The sequence below is a fragment of the Rhinatrema bivittatum genome, chromosome 5, assembly GCF_901001135.1.
Source record: "Rhinatrema bivittatum chromosome 5, aRhiBiv1.1, whole genome shotgun sequence".
NCBI lineage: Eukaryota > Metazoa > Chordata > Amphibia > Gymnophiona > Rhinatrematidae > Rhinatrema > Rhinatrema bivittatum.
In genome coordinates this window covers 93,210,183-93,224,756 of record NC_042619.1, presented here as the reverse complement: position 1 = coordinate 93,224,756, position 14,574 = coordinate 93,210,183, and the positions used below count along the sequence as shown (strand labels likewise).

Sequence of the window (14,574 nt, the reverse complement as noted above, 5' to 3'; positions counted from 1 at the left end):
GGATTAAATAACTGACTGGGTGCATAAGGAAAGTGGAAAGAACCTTAGCCTCTCTCCTACACCGCTGGGGATCTCACTTCCCGGCTTTGTGCGTTAGATAGGCAGCTCTCGGTTGGTTGGGGGTTGGGGGGGAATGAGATGGTCGCTGGCTCAAGTGGCGTTGCTTTTTTCTGCGAGCTCCGAGGCGGAGGTGCTGCCGTTCGCACACAGAGCCGCGGGTGCCAAAATGTGGGTGTAGTGATGAAATGACTCAGCCGTGCGAGTGCCCCCCTAACCGAGGGGGCGAGAGAGCCAGGACTCGAGGAGCAACTGTGCGATGTACAGTCACCCTGCGTAGGAAGATCCCTGGGCTGCTGGTGCGCGCTCCTACGGCAGCGCAAGAGCTGGGGTTCTCCTCAAGAGCCTGAGCCAAAGAATAGGGACAGTTCTTTCATCTTCTAACCAAAGCGTAGAAGCACACAATCTGTCAAGAGAAGAAAGCCAATTCTGTAATTACCCCTCCCCCCCATACATAAAAGCTTGCCGAGAGCCGCGTTATGTTTTCATAAATAGGTAAATAAACAATGGAGGAAAAAATGCAGCCTGCTGTTAGAGGTCACACCCAAGCCAAACCACTGGTTGAAACCGTAAAGACAAAATTATTTTGGTATTTATATAACACCCTACACTAGACTGCTTCCCATCAACAAATTACAGTGAAACAAGTCCCTGCTCCAAAGAGTTTATTATCTAAGGGGGCTGTTTTCTACAGTTTATAATTATAGATATAATTCATAAAAGGCATTTACAGAGCATACAAGTAGACACAGATAAAGGGAAATTGTTTTTTTCAATCTTAAACCTAACTTGGTGTATTTATAATACTGCAGATTTACAAAATAGTTACCAAAGTTATACTCAGGAGAGTCAATAGTAAATGTATGGACCCCTCCCTATCCTACTAACCTTAATAATCTTTAGGAGTGCACATATATCCTGGATGGCTAGGTGAGGCTCAAGTATTTTCAAAATACCGCTAACCCCTTCCCAGAGACAGGACAGGGGAAGGACAATTAGAGAGCTACCAATTCTCAGGTAGAACAAAGGGTGTTATCAAATCCATTGATCTTTAATAATTATGTCAAGCAGGGAGACATTCTCACAAGACAACTTGCAACCTACAGTTTTTAGTATTATCTGTACTAACTTTTACTTTCCTCCCAGGTTCATAAACCCCTACCCCTGTTTCCCCAGCTTGCCAGTACACTCCAAAAATACTACACATTCCCACTGGTTTTACCTAAAACTAGCTCAGGGGGTGAATTTTCCAGATAGATGTTTATACACAGACCCATAGATGAAATGGATTATTTGATGCCTTATGTCTCACTCTGGTCAACTCAAATGAACCAAGAGAGACAATGTAGCCACAGAAATATCAATATTACAAAAAAATGAAATATAAATGAAGGTCTATCTTTAATCATGATACAATAGTTGTCTCTTCTATTCTATATTATTCTTTCTGTTTTTCCAGTATAACATGTTTTCACTCAACACATAATTAAGCTCTGGAATTCGTTGCCGGGGGTTGTGGTGAAAGCTGTTAGTGTGGCTGGGTTTAAAAATGTTGGGGCAAGTTCTTGGAGGAAAAGTCCATAAACCATTATTAAGGTGGACTTGGAAAAATGCACTGCCTATCCCTGAGATAAGCAGTATAGAATCTGTTGACCTTTTGGTATCCAGTCAGGTACTTGTGACCTGGATTGGCCACTGTTGGAAACAGACTATTGGGCTTGATGGTCCGTTGGTCTGACCCAGCATGGCAAATCTTACATTCTTAACATGCATATAGTTCACCTAAAAACAGTTTTTCATATGGCTTCTTCTGCTGGGTTTCTTTGGCATTTTCCGTTTCCATATATGTGCCCTCCTCTTTTTTTTTTTTTTTTAAGACCCAGGGTGGCTTACAATATAGCAATGAAATATATTAATATGTACATCAAATAATGAGCATCCAAACAATAGAATATACAAATATATAGTAACGTATACACCGAATAACAAAGCTTCACTATCTCCTTTCAGCTATCCTCAGACAGGGCATTGGCAGCTTGTGTCTGTTTGCCTCACACTCAATATGGTGGTGACAATGTGTTGAAAAGGATATGCTGCTGCTAGCACACGTTCGTGTTTTCCATTAGTGATGATGTGAAAGGTAATCCATAGCTTAAAGAGTTGCACATATCCGTGCATTCATGTGACTTGTGAGCTGCAGGTTGCCATTGCCAATTCTACTCTGGATGCACAAATGTTTCCAGTTACATTCTTGCCCCATATGTTTTTCTAGGCACTCTTCAGAGCCAAACATTTGTACAGCAGTAGCCTTCATTTTTTATATATGCTGTATCGCATTTCTATATAATAGGAAAAATCCCCTGTAGATCTAATCATTTCTGTTTTCTTTTATGAAAATCTGTTCTGTCTTGATGAGTTCTTTCCCTTAGGTGAAAAGAGGATCATTGGCTCTTCTATCAGGGGTTAGCTGTGTCAATATAGTCTGAAGGAATCTTTTCATGGATGAAATTCAGGATTCTCCTTGTCTTCATCTTTGTAAAAACATTTCTAGCCCTTATTATAAGGCTCCGTAGTCCTTTAGAAACAACACCTGTGAATTTTTTTCTTTATTAAAAATAGATTTTTATTTCTAGTGTGTGATTAGTGTTATGCCAGCAACTTTGTTTACCTTCCTTTGGATCACCAGAAATAAATAATTGCCCAATAAGGGTAGTTTCAAATGGATTTTAACTTGATGGACTAATTGGAATCCTGTTTAATTGATGGGTGATCTGAAAGTTGTTTGTCAATATGAGAATGCAATGGGGAAAAACTGACAGGGCCCAAAGGTCATTTTATTCTTGTCCAAAACACCACTTACAGTACTGGGTTTAGTTCTGGAGGCAGATGGAAGCAATTCAGAGCTGGCCTACAATATTACATAAAGCAGCTCAAGAAACAAAGAATGTACCGTAGAAGAAAAAGGAAATATGGAGATATAATAGAAACATTTACCTATCTGGCAGACTTGAAGAAAGGACAAGAAGGGAGCATTCTCTAGAGGAAAAAAAACTCATGGAAGGGGAATAAAAATCCAAAATTTTTTCTTTTTTAACCTAGCTTTACCAAATGACGCTCCAGGTAGCTTACAGCATTATTAGTAATTCATATGCAGTTCCCAGCTTCAGAGAACATACAGTCTAATAACCTTAAGGAACGGGAGATAGTGACTTGCCCAAGGTCACAAGGAGTATCTGGGGGAAGTGGGATTATGATAAACTGAAAGGAAGTATGCTCTGAAGAATTATTTCTTTATTGAGAAGGTGATGGTTGCCTGGAATAAAATACCTGCAGAGATGATAGTAATTAATACAGTGACAGAACTGAGACAGAAGGCAGCAATAAAAGTAAGAGAAGAAGATGGCTGTAGACAGAGGCAAGTGGGTCAAATGATTATCTGCCTACAACTTGTATTTTCCTCTTATTGCTATTGCAGCTCACACATTGAGCTTGGCCTTTTGACTCATGCCTTTACATGAAATCTGTATTGGGCATGTTACCCAAACACTATCTAAATTTGATAAAAGCATGTGCGAAGAGTTTCTAAGAGCACAGTTTCTAGTCAGAAATTTACTCTGGTACACAAAGTGCCTGGCAGTTTTAATAAAGTTAATTAAATGAACACATTCTAGTCCTCAATTTTGCAGTTTTGGCTTGTAATCAGACCACTTCAAGAATCCTCCAATCATGCTGTGAATGCAGGTTTCACGTAGTTACATCATAATTTAAGATGAAATGGTCATAATTTTGCATAATATCATTGGTCTGTATGCTGGCATAGTCTATGATTTGATAAGTGAAAACTATAGTGAACTGTTCCCTGCTAATTACTCTCTCCTTTAGCCATAGCCTGCTATTACTTATCATTTTTATAACGCTACTAGATCTATGCAGTGCCTCTCCCCTTTCCTTTCTTTGCTCCCCCATTCCACCTTCAGCTTTTCTCTCATCTGTTCCCCTTTTTTGCTTTCACTTGTTGTGTCTTCCCTTCTGTCAGACAGGCCAAGTTTGGATTACTGACTTCAGGGAGACCCTAGGGGGGGGAAGAAAAACATAGCGCTTCTGACTCCACCCCCATAAAAAGAGAAACAGTGTGAACACATGTAAAGCAGTGCCACATCAGTTATTAGACACTAATTTAAAAACAGAAAAGTATTTAAGTATATAACAAATTAGCTGACACCTAATGAAATTCACTGGAGGATGTTTGCCCTTGCTACATTCCAACATTCTCCAACTTGACCCCATCACCTCTGCCACTGATGGCTGTCAGATCCCTGCTTCCATCGGACTGCATTGCTGTTTTCCAGGGCCAAGCTATTTGAGGCTGTGGAGCTTTGTAGAGAGTGCCCCTTGGGTGGCAGTGAGCACCCCCTGGTGGCCACTAGAGAAACAACATGGGAATGGACATATGCCATCCTGAGCAACTAAGCATGTGTGTGTGTGTGTGTGTGTGTGTATATATGTATATAAAATCAATTTTTACATTTGCTATTGATCTTGTGACATTTGGATATACTGATTTAATTCTCAGTTTTGTGCAGTAAGGCATACGGTCATAAATTTTTCCATTATCACTTTGTAATGCTGCTTGAAATGTTTCAATTCTTGTGCAAAATGAGTGTTTGGGTTTTTGGAGCCTGGTAGTTCTTACTTTCTCCTGTTTCCTCCAGCTTAGTTGAAACCAGGCTTCATTCACCACTACCTGGGGATTTTTCCCTTATTTCAATAAACCCTTTCTCTCACTCTTCCTAATCTTATTATTGGAGCAACAATTCTAAGGCCGAGAGGCAATTACCAGGGCTCTTTCCAGTAGTGCCTGGGAGTTTTAATAAAGTTAATTAAGTGAATGCATTCAAGACCTCAATTTTGCAGTTTTGGCTGGTAGTCAGGCCAGTAAAAGAATCCAGATGTCATACACTTATGTTGTAATTTAAGATGAAATGGGCATAGTTTTGCATGATATCATTAGTCTGTATGCTGGTTAAGGCAATGTTTTAGCCCTTATTGATGATCACAATACCCAGTACTGTGAATACTGCCTCCACAGCATCCCTGCCTTACTTGGGGACCCTTTGCATAGCAGTACAGCCACTGAACCAGCCCTACAAAAAGAATGGTTAATGTTCATATTTTGATTTACGTACTAGATTTAACAATATATAAATAGCAATTTGTTGCTTTTGCTGTTTAGTGTCCTCTAAGTGCTTTTGCTTTGATTTTGAAATGAGCCATTATTTTATATTTTCATGCATGATTTTATTATTGACATTGTTTAGATGAGTTCTGTTAGGTGGATTTTTTTTAGAGAATGATCTAGAGAATTTCATGTTTTTCTTTTTTGTTGCTAAGACTATTTTCTACTGATACTACACGTAACTCTTCTTCCTTTGACCTAGTTTTATCTGCCTCTGTATTACCACATTCCCCTTACATCATGAGGTAATCTTTAGTCTGTGAAAAAATGATTCATCTGTTTTCAGTAATTTTATGTTTAGTGAAAAGTAGGCTATGGTACTGTACTTGTTTACAGACAGGAAACATCAAACAGCATTTGGAAACTGAATGGTCATTGTCTTGTTTTATTTTTTTTTTGGATGGATGTTTGTAAGTTGTCTTTAACAATGGTGCTACCATAATTTGTTTTGTTTTTTTGTTTTTGGTTAATGGATTTATTGCCTAGATTCTTGAAGTGCATGGCAAGAATGAAAGTGAGTTTGGTACTCCATGTGCCATCTTTGTGCTGGGTTTCTGTTTTTTTTGTAATCCCACCATTTGTAAAAAAAATAAAAAATACAGAGCATTGTGAATAGAAGTGCATTCTGTTTTTATGTTCTATTACATTTATATCCCATCTTATTAATCCCTAAGGATCACCCAAAGTGACTTACTGCAGTTGGAAAAACTATAGTTTATACAATATACAAAAATAAAACAATTTATATAATTTAATGTTATAAAGGATTTTGGTCAAGTTTTAACAAATTGCAAAGTTCAGGGATTTAACACTGAAACAGCAGTTTAGGACATTATGGGCAATTAGAGTTAAAGAGGATTTTCTCATTTTGTCCTTTTGGCACACTGCTTCCTTTTACTCTTTCTGATTCCACAGTGATAAAATAGGAAAGAACATCTCAGGAGCAAGTTGCAAAACAAAAAAAAAATAAATCTTATTTTGGAACTGTTTCTTACTACTTTTAAAAAGACAATACCATGATTGCCACAGCACATTAAGTCACTTGTTTATTGAAAAGCAGTATCAATGTTACCAGATGCCAAACGTTTTTATAGCCCAATCAATCACTAAATATAGCCCAAATTTTATATCTCCTATTACAGGTATAACTGCTATAGTACATAGTAGCTGGGCATTATTGACAAGTAAGGGAGCAAGGAAATTGGTGCACTAAGACTTTGATCACTATTGCAAAGCTCTCTGATAAGAATGCGTCTGGATCATCCTATGGATGCATGTTGCTAGCAGTATAACCCTTACCCTGCTTCTTGCTAGCACGAATTTTGCAGTGTTCTTCGGGACATGCTTATGGTGTCTCCTTGCCACTCCCTGCAGAAGAAGCAGGCATTGGAGTCTACGTTTCAAAGGCTCCTCAGGCTGAGAGCTGTGGTTCCAGTGCCCACATTTCAAGAAAGTATGAGGTGATATTTAATTAATTTTGTTGTGCCAAGAAGGAGGGTTCCTTTTGTCTCATCCTGAATTTCAAAAGGGTCAATGACCATTTGAAGGTGATTTATTTTCACATGGAAACCTCATACTCTACAATAATGGCAGTGCAGTTGGAATTTCTGACCTCCTTGGATCTGTCTAAGGCGTACCTTCATATTCCCATAGGTTTGGAACACATTATTCTACGTTTTGTGGTGTTGGGGTGCCATTATCAGTTTAGGACACTGCCCTTTGGTCTAGCCACTGCCTCCTAGAACATTTTCCAAGGATATGGTGGTAATAGTGGTGGCCTTGAGAAAAGAAGGGATCCTGGTACACCCTTACTTGGATGACTGGCTGATTCGAGCCAAGTTTCTGGAAGAGAGCCACCTGGTGATGCACAAAGTGATCTCCTTGTTGCAGGAGCTCAGTTGGATGGTGAACCTGGCCAAGAGCAGTTTTCAGCCATCCCAGTTGTTGGAATATCTGGGGTTCGGTTTGACATGGGACCACACAAAGTTTTCCTGCCAGAAATTTGAATTCAGAAATTGATGTCTCAGGTGTGTCAGTTGGTGAACACTATGCGCCCGATGGTGTGGTCCTATCTACAGGTGCTTGGCTTGATGGCGGCAACCCTGGAAGTGGTGCCTTGGGCGAGGGCACATATGTTGCAAATGTTACAAAACGCAGCTGCCCGCATCATCACCGACACAAGCCGCCACGAGCACATCACTCCAGCACTTCAATCATTACACTGGCTACCCGTCGCATCCAGAATAATATATAAATCCATGACGCTTTTACATAAAGCCATTCACAACAGAGATATGCACTGGTTCTCCAATCACCTACAATTCAAAACATCAATCCGCCCAACTAGGTTCCAGCATTTAGCTAAACTGAAGATCCCTGCACCTAATCTGACTAATCTTTCTACTACAAAAGAACGCTCATTCATCATTGCTGGATCCACAATATGGAACACCATGCCATCGGAATTACACCAGGAATTTTGCCACAAAAAATTTAAACAAAACTTAAAAACCTGGTTATACAAAAAAGCCTACTATTCCTGAACTGAGTCCTATTCTTTGCTTTCTAGCTTATTTCCACAGACACTCATAATTTGATATTTATTTTCTTTAAACAAAGTTATACATGGTTTTGTACTCTTTCAGTTATAATGTTATATTGTAAAGCACTATGCTGAATTAATGTTTGAATGTAAACCGAGGCGATGTTACTTATGTGCCCCGGTATATAAAAAATTCGTAAATAAATAAATAAATAAATATGTGTCCTCTTCAGTGCTTGCTGCTGTCTCTTTGGAACCCACAGTCTCGGGAATATTTGGTTCGGATCCGCAAGCTGATGGAAGTCTGTTCTTGCATCCAGTGGTGGTTGTAGGAAGCTCATCTGAGAAAAAGAGTTTCCTTGTCCTCCCTGACCTGGTTGGATTCTTACAACAGATGTGAGTCTCCAGGGTTGGGGAGCTGACGACCCAAGGGCATTGGCATGCCGAGGAGTCCCGCTGGAACATCAATTGCCTGAAAGCCCAGGCAGTCCGGTTAGCATGCTTGCAGTTCAGCCATAGGCTGCAGGATCATGTGGTCCATGTGATGTCTGACAATGCGACGATGGTGGCCTACATCAATTGCCAGGGAGGAATGAAGAACCAGCAAGTATTGTGGAAAATAGAACAACTTATGGAATGGGCAGAAGGTCATCTACAGATAATCTCGGTCTCTCACATCAGGAAAGGACAACGTAAGAGCGGACTTTCTCAGCAGGGAGAGTCTGGACCCAGGAGAATGGGTGTTGTCTGCTGAGGTGTTTCAGCTGATTGTGGATCTCTGGGCCTGACATTCCTAGACCTGTTGGTGACTTCTCACAATGCCAAAGTTCCTCGATTCTACAGTGGCAGGAGAGATCCATCTGGGCATAGATGCTCTCGTACAGGTCTGGCCAGAAGACAGATTGCTTCACATTTTTCCTCCATAGCCATTGCTGGGCAGGTTGATTCACAAAATCGAAGGCCACAGGGGACTAGTCGGTCATCCACGGAATGCGGATTTGCAAAGACTCCTGGTGGAGACCCCTCTTTGGCTTCCGCCACACCTGGATCTGTTACAGCAGGGTTCAGTTCTTCACAAGGATCCGACTCTGTTCTGTCTTACGGTTTGGCCCTTGAGAGGGCTCGCCTGTTGAAGCGTGGGTTTTTTATACGGTGATTTCCACATTACTCCACGCTCGAAAGTTCTCCATTTCCTTAGCCTATGTGCAGGCTTAGAGAGTATTTGCGGAGCATGGTGTTTTTCCTCATTCAATTAAGATCTCACTCATTCTGGAATTTTTGCAGGATGGGTTGAAATAAAGGATTGGCCCTTAATTCCTTGAAGGTGCAGGTTGCGGCTCTTGCCTGTTTCAGGGGGTCCAGTGAATGGTAATTCCTTGTCATCTCATCATGATGTAGTCTGTTTTTTGAAGGGAGTGCAGCATCTTGGGTCTCCCTTGAGATTACTGGCTTCCTTGTGGAGTCTTAACTTGGTGCTGGATTTCTTGGTGCTATAAGTAGTTGACTACTATGAAGCCTTTATAAAAGAGTGTCTGTCTCTCTCTTTTGCATTACGAACATAAGAACATGCCATGCTGGGTCAGACCAATGGTCCATCAAGCCCAGCATCTTGTTTCCAATAGTGGCCAATCCAGGCCATAAGAAACTGGCAAGTACCCAAAAACTAAGTCTATTCCATGTTACCGTTGCTAGTAAGAGCAGTGGCTATTTTCTAAGTCAACTTAATTAATAGCAGGTAATGGACTTCTTCTCCAAGAACTTATCCAATCCTTTTTTAAAAACAGCTATACTAACTGCACTAACCACATACTCTGGCAACAAATTCCAGAGTTTAATTGTGCGTTGAGTGAAAAAGAACTTTCTCTGATTAGTTTTAAATGTGCCCAATGCTAACTTCATGGAGTGCCCCCTAGTCTTTCTACTATCCGAAAGAGTAAATAACCGATTCACATCTACCCGTTCTAGACCTCTCATGATTTTAAACACCTCTATCATATCCCCCCTCAGCTGTTTTTTTTTGCAAGCTGAAAAGTCCTAACCTCTTAAGTCTTTCCTCATAGGGGAGCTGTTCCATTCCCCTTATCATTTTGGTAGCTCTTCTCTGTACCTTCTCCATCACAATTATATCTTTTTTGAGATGCGGTGACCAGAATTGTACACAGTATTCAAGGTGTGGTCTACCATGGAGCGATACAGAGGCATTATGACATTTTCCGTTTTATTCACCATTCTGTTTCTAATGATTCCCAATATTCTGTTTGCTTTTTTTGACTGCCGCAGCACACTGAACCGACGATTTCAATGTGTTATCCACTATGACTCCTAGATCTCTTTCTTGGGTGGTAGCACCTAATATGGAATCTAACATTGTGTAACTATAGCATGGGTTATTTTTACCTATATGCATCACCTTGCACTAGTTAGCCACATTAAATTTCATCTGCCATTTCGATGCCCAATTTTCCAGTCTCACAAGGGCTTCCTGCAATTTATCACAATCTGCTTGTGATGTAACTACTCTGAACAATTTTGTATCATCTGCAAATCTGATTACCTCACTCTTCGTATTTCTTTCCAGATCATTTATAAATATATTGAAAAGTAAGGGTCCCAATATAGATCCCTGAGGCACTCCACTGCCCACTCCCTTCCGCTGAGAAAATTGTCCATTTAATCCTACTCTTTGTTTCCTGTCTTTTAGCCAGTTTGTAATCCACGAAAGGACATCGCCACCTATCCCATGATGTTTTACTTTTCCTAGAAGCTTCTCATGAGGAACTTTGTCAAACGCCTTCTGAAAATCCAAGTATAGTACATCTACTGGTTCACCTTTATCCACATGTTTATTAACTCCTTCAAAAACGTGAAGCAGATTTGTGAGGCAAGACTTGCCTTGGGTAAAGCCATGCTGACTTTGTTCCATTAAACCATGTCTTTCTATATGTTCTGTGATTTTGATGTTTAGAACACTTTCCACTATTTTTCCCGTCACTGAAGTCAGGCTAACCGGTCTGTAGTTTCCCGGAACGCCCCTGGAGACCTTTTTAAATATTGAGGTTACATTAGCTATCCTCCAGTCTTCAGGTACAATGGATGATTTTAATGATAGGTTACAAATTTTTACTAATAGGTCTGAAATTTCATTTTTTAGTTCCTTCAGAACTCTGGGGTGTATACCATCCGGTCCAGGTGATTTACTACTCTTCAGTTTGTCAATCAGGCCTACCACATCTTCTAGGTTCACCGTGATTTGGTTCAGTCCATCTGAATCATTACCCATGCAAAATATATAGCATTTTGATGAATCTAGGCCAAAGTTAGATATATGGAAAATAAAACAGAGGATGTCATAATGCCCCTGCATTAATTCACAGTGCAACCACACATTAACTATTGTGTATTGTTCTGGTAGCCCCATCTTAAAAAAAAATGTAGCAGAACTAGAAAAATTATCTGGAAAGGTACCAAAATGATAAAGGGGATGGAACACCTCCCCTATGAGGAAAAGTTAAATAGGTTAAGGCTCTTCAGCCTGGAGAAGGTAACAGCTGAAAGAAGATATGATAGCGATCTCTACAGTGTTCTCTCGCCTTAGCTTGATGGTACCCTGCAATAGAGTCCATCAAGCTAGGGCAAGAGAACATTGAGAAATCTCAACTTTGTGAGATTTTCCTCACTCCAATTGATGTCAAATCTTCACCAAGGGATTACTGGTAAGTGTTTATCCACTCCCTAGATTGGGGTACCTAGATTCTTAAGTGAGTTCAGAATTTCTTGTTGGTTAAGCACTTGTGTGCCTGTTTTTAATCATGTCTTTTGCTAATCTTTCCACAGTTGCTTTTGAAGAGAATACTGGCAGGCTGGGGTCATTACAGGAGTATATATACTGTGACGTCAGCTTTCTCCGTCTCCATCTGCTGGCATGGGAACATAAACCACTGGTCCTGAGTCCATCTGTTTACACTAAGGAAAACAAAATTATGAGGTAAGAAGTTTCTCCAGTAGAAACACCAACATTCTCTTGGCAGTAGGCAGGCAGGAGGGAGGATCTAAGCAAGGGAGCCCACCAAATCATGGAACCCAGAACAATCATCCTAATTCACTCCCCCATCTTGCTCTCCAGGATAGCTCTGCCACACGAGTGAGCAGATCAGAGCATTTATCCAGCTGAACAGGACTGGGTGCCTCTCCTCTTTATCCTAAGCAGTAAGCAAGGTATTTATGCTCCTTAATTATGCTTAATCATATAAACAAGATAGCTTCAACTTGTTGAAGAAAATATCCTCCCTCACTAGACCCAAAGACTATATATATATATATATATATATATATATATATATATATATATATATATATATATATATATATATATATATATATATATATATATATGTCTAGGAAGCACTAGCGCAGACTTTAAAGACCAGTCTGCATGTATTAAGGTTCATCATTTATTAGGCATCTTTGCAGGGATTTGGGCAACTCTCACTGAAAATTAGTTTACTTCCCTAAAAGTACAAAAAGGGAAACACTGCTGAGGTTAGAAAGAGCAGGCAAGCTCTTTTTGTTTTTCCCTGCAGGATAATGTTACAGCTCATCTGTCTGAACCTTCAAAAGAAAACTGATTGCCCAGTCAAGATTCAAGTTAATGTCCAAAAGCCTTCTTTCTTGCCGTCTAATTGGATACTTTCAGAGCTGTCTTACAGCCAGTTGGTACCTGCGTAGCACCTGCAGCAGCAGGAGACACCCTGCTATGTTTTTTTCATTTCTCATTGGTCAGAGCTCAGCTCCTTTCCCTCTTCCTCAGGCATTATCTGGCTGGTTGACGTTGAGCTTCCCGCTTCTAATTGTTTTCAGTAGAACTGGTAATATTTCCTTCAAAATGTGTTCCTATCAGCATACAGTGTGCCAGTGTTAGTAGCCGGCCCACTGACCGGAATAATCTTTTGAAATTTCATAGCCACCATCCTCATGCATTTAAGCTGGGACTGCCAGTTAGCCAGTTTTTTTGCATCAAACAAATTTGTTCTGACACTGACAATTTTGAACAGCAAGCTCGGTTATTGAGTGCCCATTTTAAATCTAGAGGATACTCCACAAAAGCTATTAATAATGCTTATAAACGAGCTAAGTTTTCAGATCGTCAATCGTTATTACAGTATAAGCCTAAAAAAGATAATCTCAATTAGTGTGTGTTTTGAAACAGACCACGGCAATGGCAGTATTTGCATCATCTATTTGTAAACATTGGCACATTTTATCATTACATGAGATTTTTCGTGAACCCCCATTAATTGTCACCACACGGGGTAAGACTATATGGGACCGGTTGGTACATGCTCAGTTACCTACAGAGCTCAATAGGGACAAAGTGGGTCATTTTAAATGTGGACAATGCTCTCATTGTATAAATTGCATTGAAGGTGAACACTGGGTCGATCCTGTTACTAAATATAGAATACAGCGAAAATCACGGACTGATTGCAACTCTACATTTGTAGTTTATGCTTTAATATGCACTTGCCCGAAGATTTATGTGGGACAGATTACTTGTACGATGCGTATTTGATTAAATGAACATAAATCACGGTTAAAGAATAAACTACTTACAGCCCCATAGTACAGCATTGCATACAGCATGATCGTAGTTTTACGCAGTTGGAATGGACTATTCTTGATCATGTAAAGATTTCATCTAGGGGGGGGCGATTAAATTATCAGGAGGCGTTCTGGATTTTCACTTTAAGAGTGCAGGTACCGGGGGGTTTAAATGAAGAACTGGATTGGTCGGTTTTAGTGTAATGAATATGTGACGTAGTGACGTCAAGTGAACGTTTGGGATTGGACTGTTTGAATTGGTTAAAGCAGTATATATGCATCAGTAGCAATTGTTGATGGTGTTTGGAACAGTCAAGAATTCAAGCCGAGGGAGAAAAACATCTCACAATGTGTATAATGCGCTGAATGAAGTGGACAAGGAAATTGACGGATTTAAGATATTAACAACCCCTGAGGAAAGACCTTGGAGGTTTGAAATGTGGCCCCATTGGGAGGATGGTAACAATTTGAATTCATGTCGAAGTTGAATGTTGCAGCATTGATACAAGATTAGAGAAAAATAGGAGTGAACTATAGTGCTTGAATTCATAAATTGATAATTAAAAAAATGTTTTTTTCAATGAAATTTAATGGAAGAGCACCAATTTTTTTGATTAGAATATTGACACTTTTTTTATATATATATTTTGGCACGATCTGTATAAATAGTGGTTGGAGATGGATTGTTGATGATTAAAAAACTAACATCATTACCGTGGAGTAATGTGAATAAAATATATGAAACTTTCCTCTCCATCCTAAAAACATTTTCTTTGTCTAAATTGTTTTTTGTTTTGTTATTATTTGAGTATATACAGAGATATCGATCACAGTGTGTGCAATTTTCAGTGATAAATTTGAATTAATAGGTAAAATACAGATCATTGAGGTGGTAAATTGGAGTTGATGAAATTTATTTGATCCTTCAGTAGTGAAAGAGCTGGTATTGTAGTGTTAGTTCCCGAGCACCATGCTCATGTATTGTTAGCGTGGAAGCATGCAGACAGTCAAAGGGGAGCAGGTAGCCCAAAAAAACGCACATACCCTTAAAAGTAGCCCAAAAAACCACAACCCTCAAAAGCCCCAGATTTCCCGCAGCTATTCTTTAAAACTAGCCTAACTGAGCATGAAGTCCATCCAA

At 39.8% G+C, this 14,574-nt stretch overlaps 1 protein-coding gene across 8 annotated transcripts in view; it reads left to right on the top strand.

The window, feature by feature from the left end:
- LNX2 (ligand of numb-protein X 2) overlaps positions 1–14,574 on the top strand; it is a 172,325-nt gene that overhangs the window by 725 nt on the left and 157,026 nt on the right. For 2 of the 8 annotated variants that reach the window (XM_029602589.1, XM_029602595.1), the window contains exon 2: positions 2,068–2,165. The exons of the other annotated variants lie outside the window; for them this stretch is intronic. The gene's annotated coding sequence lies outside the window, so the exon portion shown is untranslated. The remainder of the gene's footprint in view (positions 1–2,067; positions 2,166–14,574) is intronic. 8 annotated transcript variants of the gene reach the window in all.